At 39.0% G+C, this 11,277-nt stretch overlaps 1 pseudogene; it reads left to right on the forward strand.

Moving 5' to 3' along the window:
* Nucleotides 1–10,883, forward strand: part of LOC127212767 (vomeronasal type-2 receptor 116-like) — a 31,571-nt pseudogene extending 20,688 nt beyond the window's left edge.
* Nucleotides 10,884–11,277: the final 394 nt, after the last annotated feature.

An 11,277-nucleotide genomic window follows, 5' to 3' on the forward strand; every position in this document is an offset into this window, starting at 1 on the left:
TGGATTCTCCTTCAAAAAGGTCTGCAACACACACACACACATACACACACACACACACACACACACACACCGCATTTAACATCAAGACTTACTTAGTTAGTGTTGTGACAGTTTTCCTACATGTAATGAATGTTTAGGTCTCTTGCACTATGTTAATCAATATTTGGTAAACATTTTATGACCTTTTATGTCATAAAACAGAAATAAAATAAAAATATAATTTATTTCCCCATGAGATAGCTTGTTTTTAACTTGATAGGATACCATCAAATAAATGTATTTTCTGTGCTATATATAAAATTTTTGAACATTCACAATGTCACTTGGCTTTTCTGGATGTGGATATGTAATTATCCAGTGATGCATCTCATTCAGATGGCTTCTTTGCTGAAGAACATTGTATTTACTAACCCTATTGGAGAACTAATAAACATGAACCTGAGAAAAAAAAGTGTGTGCAGATTATGACATTTTCAGCATTTGGAATTTTCCACAAGGTTTTGGATTAAAAGTGAAAATCGGTGGCTATTCCCCATATGTCCCACAAAGCCAACAATTGCATATATCTGAAGACTTAGGGTTGTCCATGGGAGGAGCACTGGTATGTACACATAACTTTCATTTTCCATAAATTTATGTTGTAAAAGATTGTGGTATTGCAGGGTGGCTTAGTTCTTTTTTAAAAAACACATTTATTTATTTATTATGTATACAGTGTTCTGCCTGCTAGTACATCTACAAGCCAGAGGAGGGCACCAGATCATATTATAGATGGTTGCGAGCCACCATGTGGTTGCTGGGAATTGAACATATGATCTTTGGAAGATCAGTCAGTGCTCTTAACAGCTGAGCCATCTCTCCAGCCCGATGGCTTAGTTCTTAAGAGCAATGGCTCTTCTTGCAAAGGACTCAAGCTCAGTTCTCGGGATCCATGATTGAAGGCTCATAATTCTCAATAAATGCAGGTCATGGGGATATTTGCCTCTGGCTTCCCTGGACACCTACTATGACATTCCACTTCACCATACTGTAGAAACATATATACAAAATTAAAAGAATAAAAAATACTTAAACTATTAAAATTTGGTGATGAGGTATAAACCATGAAGTTTTGTGATTCTATATGTACACTTTTATACCCTAATCAATAATGTCATGTAACTGTTTACAGAAGCATTTCTCTGTATTGTAGACTTTCATTATACATTTAAAAAATTTCAAATCTGTGAGGTTCTTCAACAATGTGCTGTGTTCATGTTCATCCTATAACTTTTCACTATTCCATCACGCTTGCTCTTCTGCTCAACTCATTGTTCTTGCTTTTGCTCTATAAACCCTCAAAGAGCAATTTATTCCACTTAAGTATTCCTTTTTTAAAATTAATTTATTCTTGTTACATCTCAATGGTTATCCCATCCCTTGTACCCTCCCATTCTTCCCTCCCTCCCATTTTCCCCTTACTCCTTTCCCCTATGACTGTGACTTAGGGGGACCTCCTCCTGTATATGCTCATAGGGTATCACGTCTCTTCTTGGTAGCCTGCTGTCCTTCCTCTGAGTGCCACCAGGTCTCCTCCTCCAGGGGACATAGTCAAATATGAGGCACCAGAGTATGTTTGAAAGTCATATCACACTCTTCACTCAACTGTGGAGAATGTCCTGTCCATTGGCTAGATCTGGGTAGGGGTTTGAAGTATACAGCCTGTATTGTCCTTGGCTGGTGCCATAGTTTGAGTGGGACCCTTGGGCCCAAATCTGCCTATCATAATGTTCTTCTTGTAGGTTTCTAGGATTCTCTGGATCTTTCTACTTTGTTATTCTCCCATGCTTCTCTCATCTAGAGTCCCAATAGGATGTCCTCCCCTCTGTCTCAGTTTCCTGTTAAGTGAAGACTTTCATGGGAGGATGTGGAGAGAGAGGAACACTCCTTCATTGCTGGTGGGAATGCAAACTAGTACAACCGCTTTGGAAATCTATCTGGTGCTATCACAGAAAAATGGGAATAGGGCTTCCTCAAGACCCAGCTATTCCACTCCTTGGAATATACCCAGAAGATGCTCCAGCACACAAGAAACTTTGCTCAACCATGTTCATAGCAGCCTTATTCATAATAGCCAGAACATGGAAACAGCCTAAGTGTCCCTCAGTAGAAGAATGGATAAAGAAACTGTGGTACATTTACACTATGGAATACTACTCAGCTATTTAAAACAAGGAATTCCCGAAATTTGTGGACAAATGGATAGAGCTGGAAATGATCATAATGAGTGAGTTAACCCAGAAGCAAAAAGACTCAAATGGTATATACTCACTTATATCTGCACACTTAAGTATTCCTGGTGGATCAATTTAGGAAGAAAGACATCTTAAAATTTTTATTATGTTTCTTTTTTTAACATATACATTTATATAATTACACATGAATAAAATAAACTACAAAGAGCAGGAAAAGCCAAGAGACAATCAGGAGTTATATAAATGTTACATTCATAGTGATTTGACTCCCTGTATTTGTCAAACCTGAAGTAAACATCTTCCCATCTTGTTTAGCCTAAATTTCTGAATGACAATCATTATCTATCATATCTCATCTCTATTAACTTAAAGCATCTATCTTGATCCAAAAATATCTTATCCCTTTGCCAACTAAACTTGATTGTAAGACTAAACTATCTAGTCTTCAACCCCCATCAGAGACTTGAGACAGAATAAAATTTAAACAAGTGAGTGAATTAGAAGTGCAGGTTAGGAGCTTCCAAAATGAAAAACTGACTGAAAGAGTTTACTGCCTGGACAGTCACCCAGCACTCTCTAAAATGTTGGACTGTCATCTTTGGCCTTCTAGCCCAATATCTCTGTCAGACATATTTGCAAGGCAGGAACTATTGAGGACTTGCTTATCCTGTCTTGGCAGAGTTCGGCCATTGACTCTGCCTGCATCTAAGCTTGCCGATTTTTAGGCAGAATTCTGTCTGTGGCAGAAATGAGGACATTTTGTCCAGTGGCTGGTTTGCCACCTTTGAAGCCAACTCCATAAGGAGGTTCTTTGATGTTCATCATCTTCTTTGAGGCAGTCTTGATGTTGTCAGTACTTAACTTGTCTTGTTGTCAAAAAAATCTTTAGGCTAAGAAAAACATCTTTAAATGACATATTCTGTGGGTCTCTGAGGCTTTTGATGACCTTATTTAACTATGTTATCTTCTATATCTATAGAATCATATCTGCTAGACCTAGGATATATATTCTTGTGATAAAATTAGACTAGTATATGACAGGACCCTGATTTGCAGCAATATACAAAATTCTATATCAATGAATTAATAATAAACTTTTTTGTGAGTAACAAGGCCTTGAGTTAAGGAGTAGGTTCAATAATCTTTCAGTTCTTCTATTCTCTATATTTCTATATCCCCCCTTTCTTTATTTCAGCTTCTATCTCTTTGCCTGTAAAGGAAAGATAAAGGAAAAGAGAGATGTCCCCAAATCCAACCTAGTTTTCTCTCTATAGAAGACCAATAGTAACTTACAATCACCTCCCGATAAAAATAAGTATCTTCAGACAAAGAGAGCAAAAAGAAACCTATGTAATCTACCTTGGAGGAAATGGGACATCATCCTCTTAAGGGTTCTTCAGTCTGATTTGGGACAAATAATAACTAAGAAGGCCCCCCAAATTGGGGATAATGGTTAAGCAAGCCATGGATTACATTTGCGGTCCAGTTCCTAAATGTTGAGAGATTCCAAGCTTAATAGGAATCCTGTGTGGGACAAACTGAAATGTTGGACCAATTAGGATCAGAAGTTTTCTACCACTCTGTCCAGGAAGCTGTCCAATTCTGATGAGTAACAGTAAATGAGGCAGCTGGTGCTGGAACAAGGGGCATGCAGGATGTCAGCGCTCAACATGCTGAGAGGAATGAATACTGTAGGTCTGATGCAGCATCATCAGTGTCCAGTTCTTTTGTTCTGAAAACACAATTTCTTACAAGCATTATACAGACCTAGCATTATAATTGTATGAGGTGTGCAGGATGTACAGAGATATTAAGGCTGACTCTCTGCTCATTGTATGAGCAGAATAAGACATCTGCAAATCTTCCTTCATGCCGTACTAAGAATGACCTCTAGTAATAAGTCACAGAGGATCTGTGACCAACATAAGCCTTGCCTATGCATATACATTTGTATCTCAGCCAGTTTCAGAGCTATTCACATGTAGTGGGATTAGCAATATAAGTTACCTGCTTGTTCTTCAATCTGAATTCTTTACACCCTGATTGTGACTCCCTCCCTTGACACTCCTCAATCCCAACCTACTTCTTCAGCTCCTGATCCCTTCTCTTCCCTCATCTCCTTTACCACCCTCCCCTAGTCCTTAGAAAGGCCAGCTCTCTTAACCTAATGTCTGACCTCAGCTTTTCCACTGTCCCTGTACTACATATACCCTCTTCCTCTGTGGCCTGCCAAAACCATTCTGCCAGGTGTGAAGTGAACAGCATTAGGAGGCCCAAGTCCATGTCAGAGGTAGTCTCCACTCCCCATATTGTGGGGCCCAACAGGAGCCAGTGCTGTCTACATACTACAATTGAGCTGAGTGTCTAGATTGGTGTATCTGTGTCTGCAGCAAACTTCTCCTCCATTCAGATTTGTTAAGTGTATATTTTATTTATTATAATTTATTCACTTTACCTTCTGTTTGTTATCCCCTCTCTTTCATTTTTCTCATTGCCACTCTCCCTTCTCTGCTGCTTATTCCCCTCCTCTAGACGTCTGGGGAAAGTTTATCATCAGTGCAGTCTGCATACCCTTCCTCTGTGTGCCTACTAGACTGTCCTGCCAAGAGGCAGAGGCCAAGTAGTGGGCCCCCAAGTGCATGGCAGAGGTTCAACAGCAGTTCCCCTTCTCTTCCCATGAGGAAAATCTGCAGTTTGTTGGCTACATCTAAAAAAGGGGACTTGGTTCTTTGCATGTGTTGTCCTTGATCATCAGTTTCTGGACCCCCTGTGCCTCGACCCACAAGCCTTTTTGGTCTCCCTGGAGCTCCTGTTCCTGCCCAGACATTCCATTCTCCCCAGTCTTACTTACAGTCTCAGCACTCTGCCCAGTGTCCAGCTTCGAGTCTATGTAACTGTCCCTATCACCCAGTAGCTGGAGTCTCTCAGAGGACATATATGTTGGGCTAAAATCCACTTATAAGTGAGTACATACCATGTTTTTTTTGGGGAGGGGGTCTGGGAGATTTCACTTAGGATGATCATTTTTAGGTCCATCCATTTGCCTGCAAATTTCAAGATTTCCTAGTTGTTAATAGCTGAGTAGTATTCCATTGTGTAGATGTACCACAGTTTCTTCATCCATTCTTCCATAGAGGGATATCTAGGTTGTTTCCACATTCCAGCTATTACAAATAAGGCTGATATGAATATATTTGAGCAAATATTCTTGTATGATACAGCATCGTTCAGATAATATATATACCCAGGAGTGGTATAGCTGGATCTTGGGATAGAAATATTCCCTATTTTCTGAGAAAGTTCCATATTGCTTTCCAGTGTGGTTGTACAAGTTTGCACTCCCACCATCAGTGGAGGAGTGTTTCCCTTTCTCCACATCCTCACCAGCATGTGCTGTCACATGAGTTTTGATCTTTCCCATTCTGTTAGATGTAAGATGGAATCTCCAGGTGGTTTTGATTTTCATTTCTCTGATGACTAGGGATGTTGAACATTTATCTAAGTGTTTCTCAATCATTTGATACTACTCTGTTGAGAATTGTCTGTTTAGTTCTGTACCCCATTTTTCAGTTGGATTTTTTGGTTTGGTGGTGTTTAATTTCTAGAGTTCTTTATATATTTTAGATATTAGCCCTATGTTGGAAGTAGGGCTGGTAATGATCTTTTCCCAATCTGTGGGCAGTTGCTTTGTTCTGTAGGCTGTGCTTTTTGCCATACAGAAGCTTTTAAGTTTCATGATGTCCCATTTGTCCCATTTATTAATTGTTGATCTCAATGTCTGGGCTGTCAGGGTTCTGTTCAGGATGTTATATCCTGTGCCAATGAGTTCTAGGGTCTTTCCCACTTTTTGGAAGAAATAAATATTAATCTCCTCTCTCATACATTGACACATAGAATGCTACCTAATGAACAAAATATTTTATGGATTTCAATTTCATTACAGGTTTAGATGACATGCTCAACTGCTTGAATATGATAATGCAGGATAATAGGGAAAAAAAATATATATATATATATCCCACATTAGTTACCAATTCTTATTCCATCTGCCTTAGGTTCCCACTTCTACATGTAGTGTGACATGCACTCCTGGATTCAGGAAATTACATCAAGAACAAAGAGCAGAATGCTGCTTTGATTGTTTCCAGTGCCTAGAGAATGAAGTGTCTAATGAGACAGGTATGTAATTGTGTGCAGAAGAAATTGCTGAAATTGAATATATTTTTAAAAAATTTTTTATTAATTTATTCTTCTTACATCTCAATGGTTATCCCATCCCTTGTATCCTCCCATTCTTCCCTCCCTCTCCTTTTCCCCTTATTCCCCTCCCCTATGACTGTTCCTGAGGGGGATTACCTCCCTCTGTATATGCTCATAGGGTATCAAGTCTTTTCTTGGTAACCTGCTGTCCTTCCTCTGAGTGCCACCAGGTCTCCCCCTCCAGGGGACATGGTCAAATGTGAGGCACCAGAGTACGTGTGAAAGTCATATCCCACTCTCCACTCAACTGTGGAGAATGTTCTGACCATTGGCTAGATCTGAGTAGGGGTTTAAAGTTTACCGCCTGTATTGTCCTTGCCTGATGCCTTAGTTTGAGTGGGACCCCTGGGCCCAAATCTGCCTATCATATGAATATCTTCTTTTATCCAAAGTAGGCCATTGATAGGGTATGAAAAAAAACTGAAGACATGAAATATGTTTTTAATATCATCATTGTACTGATATCAAGCATATTATGGACCATGGAATGAACATGCACTGCCTTCCTTAAACCACACATTTTGCTTACATTATGATGGTTACATATCCTATCTTTTGCAGAAAATGTCTAACAAAATGTAACTAGTATTCTACCAGAAAATTTTGTACACAGTACTGATATGCATATATGTAATCTTGTTTGATTTTATTGTATAAATTAAATTTACATGACTGTCCATAATCTTGTTTTCCCAGAACCCAACTCATAATCTTGTTGTTGTGTAATAAAATGTATTTAAGATCTTAGGGACTAGCTCATAGAATGAAGTAGTTACTGTAAAAGAATTAGGACAGGAGTGCAAATCACCAGAATGCATGCATAGGTATGGTAGTGTTCTTCAGTAATCACATCCTACTGAGAAATGAAGGAAGGATCCAAAATATGCATAATGTTGCATTATTTGTGGGTTGGAATATATAGTTAGGAACAAAAAGGGACTTTACCACAAAGAGTGGACATTAATGAAAAATAGCTGATGATTGTCTTTTGAACAGCAAATCCATGCAAAGATGTGTGTATTCTCTCATTGACATGCAAAAATACAACAAAAACTATGGCTACACTTTTATGCACACCTCATACACATGTGAGTTTATCTAAGGTAAATATATTTGAGTTGAAAGGTAATTACGTCCCCTTCCATTTCTTCCTCCAGCACCTACCAATACAGTCACTTTAAAATTTTCTACATATCCCCTCTACTCTCAATTTGATAGCAAATGGACAAGAGAGGCAGAGTAAATCAAGATATATTATATGTATGTATTAATTTTAAATAAAATATTTAATAACAATTTATATTTTTATGTTGTGATATGCAAAATTCATGAGTAGTTTGGATTTGTTTGCTTCCAATATATGAGTTGTGACAAGAACAAAAGTAAATACTAATTAATATAGAGAAATACATATATACCAGACATTATAGGAATGGATATTAGTTTGAAAAACAAATGTCTTCTTTCCAAATCCTTATGTTAATTGTTGAGGTGATGAACTTACACTGAAGTGGATTTTCTTACATGCGATGTACAGCTTCTTTATTGGAAATATTGCTTTATGCAAACAGTATGTGCATAAGGGAATTTTATATCCTTTTGCTATATGGAGATACAGACCAAGGGTATGAGCCAATGTGCACAATGCATTGTATTGGCTGGCTTTTTAATCTAGATGTGATGTCTTATTCAGTGATTTATTGCTGTGAAGAGATGCAATGAATATAATAATTCCTTTAAAAGAAGGTATTTAATTGGGGCCTGCTTCAACTTTCAGAGGCTTAGTCTGTTCTTGTGATGGCAGGGAACATGGCAACACACAGGCAGATATGGTTCTGGAGAATGTTCTATATCCAGATACTTAGGCAGCAGGAACAGAGAAAGACAGGCACTGGGCCTGCTTGATATCTGAACATCCAAAAGCCCAACTCTCAATGACACACTTTCTCAAACAAAGCTGCATCTACTACCACAAGGCCACATCTTGTAATCCTTTCTAATAGTGCTACTCACTATTGATCAAACAGTGAAATCTTTATGAGCCTATGAGGGCCTCTTACTCAAATCACCACATACCACATTTTTGGCCTCATAGGCCTGAAGCCACATCATAACACAGAAACAGCCCAACTTCAAAACTACTCACGATCTATCACAGTCTCAACACTGTTTAAATTTCCAAAGTTTACAGTCTTTCCTGAGGCTCATGGCAATCTCTTAACTGTAACCCCTTGTAAAGCAAAATAATAAAGCAGATCACATACTTCCATACTGCCAAGATACCATGACACTGAACACATACTACCATTTCAAAAGGGATGAGCCAAAGCAAAGAGAGGACACATTGTGGAATCCAAAGACAGATCCAAATTCAGTAGACAGAACTTCAAAGTCTGCATCTCCATGTGGGATGTCAAGGCACTCTTCACATCCCCAACTTCTTCAAGTTTTTTTGACTGCAACAAACTTCTGTCTTGGGCTAGTTAAAAACCCTTTCTTCAGCTTTCCCTAACAGGTAGCTCATGACTCTGGCATCTCCAAAATCTTGGGATCTCTAATAAAACCCAGTCTTCACATCCATAGTTTTACTCAATAGCCTTTCCTGGCCTCCACACTTTGAAATATCTGACAAATACCTGGCTTAGTAGCTTTCCTTACTTGTGAAGGGAGATTTCACAAGCAATTTATTCTTTCTTTTACTCTACAGCCGGAACCCTGTGGCCAAAGCTTGTAAGGCTTTCTGCTTATTAGAACTAAAACTTGTCCCCTTGTTTAAAAACATCAACAGATTTTTCTTTTGTTATCATAATGTCAGGGAACATTGCAGTGTGGAACCGGGCATGGTTCCAGAGTGGTGACAGTGTCCCACATACAGATCCTCAGACAGGTGGAAGAGAGAGACACTGGGTGTGGCTTGAGATTTTGACAACCCAAAGCCCATCACCAAAGTCAATTTCTCTAGCAGGGACACACGTACTCCAACTGGGACAAACCAATTCCAACTAGAACATATATCATCCTGACCTTTTCAAATAGTGCTACTCCCTAGTTACCAAGCATTCAAATCTCTGAGTATATTGGGCCATTCTCACATGAACCACACACACACACATATTCCACAGATATGAACATAATAAATTTAAGTTTGAGTAACTAATATTAGACATTTTATATTACTATATTTCATGTACAAAGTGTTTTTCTTATATTTTTATTAAGTTTCATGAATGTGAAAGTTACACATAACAATAAGTAGCTTCACTCCTACCTTTACCATGAGGGTGGTATGCTCCACCAGCAGTGCAGGATTGCAGTGGAGCAACTGGATCTCACTGCTTCCTAAAACAGCAAAAAAAAAAAATTAAAAATTGTTGCTTAACAACAAACTGTTTACTGTGGTATCCTGTAATTAACACAGGTACTAAATGCTTAAGTATATAATTATGATGTGTTATTTGTGTTCGTTGTTAATGATCTCTAGCAGATGTGGAGCAGTGTGTGAGATGTCCAGATGACCAGTATGCCAACACAGAGCACACACACTGCCTGCAAAGACGTGTGTCCTTTCTGGCTTTTGAAGACCCACTGGGGATGGCTCTGGCCTGCATGTCCGTGTGTTTCTCTATCCTCACATCTCTTGTACTTGGTACTTTTGTGAAATATAATGACAAGCCCATTGTGAAAGCCAATAACTGCACTTTAAGCTACATCCTATTGATCTCCATCACACTCTGTTTCCTCTGCTCCTTGCTCTTCATTGGGCATCCCAACATGGGCACCTGCATCCTACAGCAAACCACGTTTGGAGTCCTTTTCACAGTGGCCTTGTCCACTGTCTTAGCCAAGACAATTACTGTGATCCTGGCCTTCAAGCTGACTACTCCAGGAAGAAGAATGAGATGGATGCTGGTATCAGGGGCACCTAACTTTGTCATTCCCATCTGTACCTTTGTCCAACTTGTTCTCTGTGGAATCTGGATGGTAACGTCACCACCCTTCATTGACACAGATACACACTCTGAACATGGGCTGATCATCGTTGTGTGCAACAAAGGCTCAGTCATTGCATTCCACCTTGTCCTGGGATACTTGGGCCTCTTGGCTCTGGGAAGCTTCACCGTGGCTTTCTTGGCAAGAAATCTGCCTGACAGGTTCAATGAAGCCAAATTCCTGACCTTCAGCATGCTGGTGTTCTGCAGTGTATGGGTCACCTTTCTTCCTGTCTACCATAGCACTAAGGGGAAGGTCATGGTGGCTGTGGAGGTCTTCTCCATCTTGGCTTCCAGTGCAGGGCTGTTAGGGTGCATCTTCTTCCCCAAGTGTTATGTTATTTTGATAAGACCAGATTCATATTCTTGTCAAAAGTATAAGGATAAATCACATAATTGAATTTTTGATAGATTTTTTTGCATTTTAGATTATACTTACAATATTTTTGTTCCTTTCCCTGAGGAAGAGCACTTTTTCCATTTCCAGATTTAATCAGTTACCTGGAGTTTGTTATGTAGGCTTGAGACCTTCAAACGTTCTCTCATCTCGTTTACCAAGTTTGTTCGTGGCTTCTTTGATTAGGTCACAGTTTTGGCAGCCTTGTGGGTGAGAAATTATGGTATACCTTGTGCTATTCCTAGAACAAATATTATCACAGCAAGATCTCTTGCCCTTTCATGCTCAGGATCATTCTTTCTTCTATATTTTTTGAAAATTAGGTAAGGCAGGGTTTTTTATTAATTTATTCATATTACATCTTGATTGTTAGCCCTTCCCCTGTTTCCCCCCATTC

The sequence above is a fragment of the Acomys russatus genome, chromosome 31 (assembly GCF_903995435.1).
Source record: "Acomys russatus chromosome 31, mAcoRus1.1, whole genome shotgun sequence".
Lineage (NCBI taxonomy): Eukaryota > Metazoa > Chordata > Mammalia > Rodentia > Muridae > Acomys > Acomys russatus.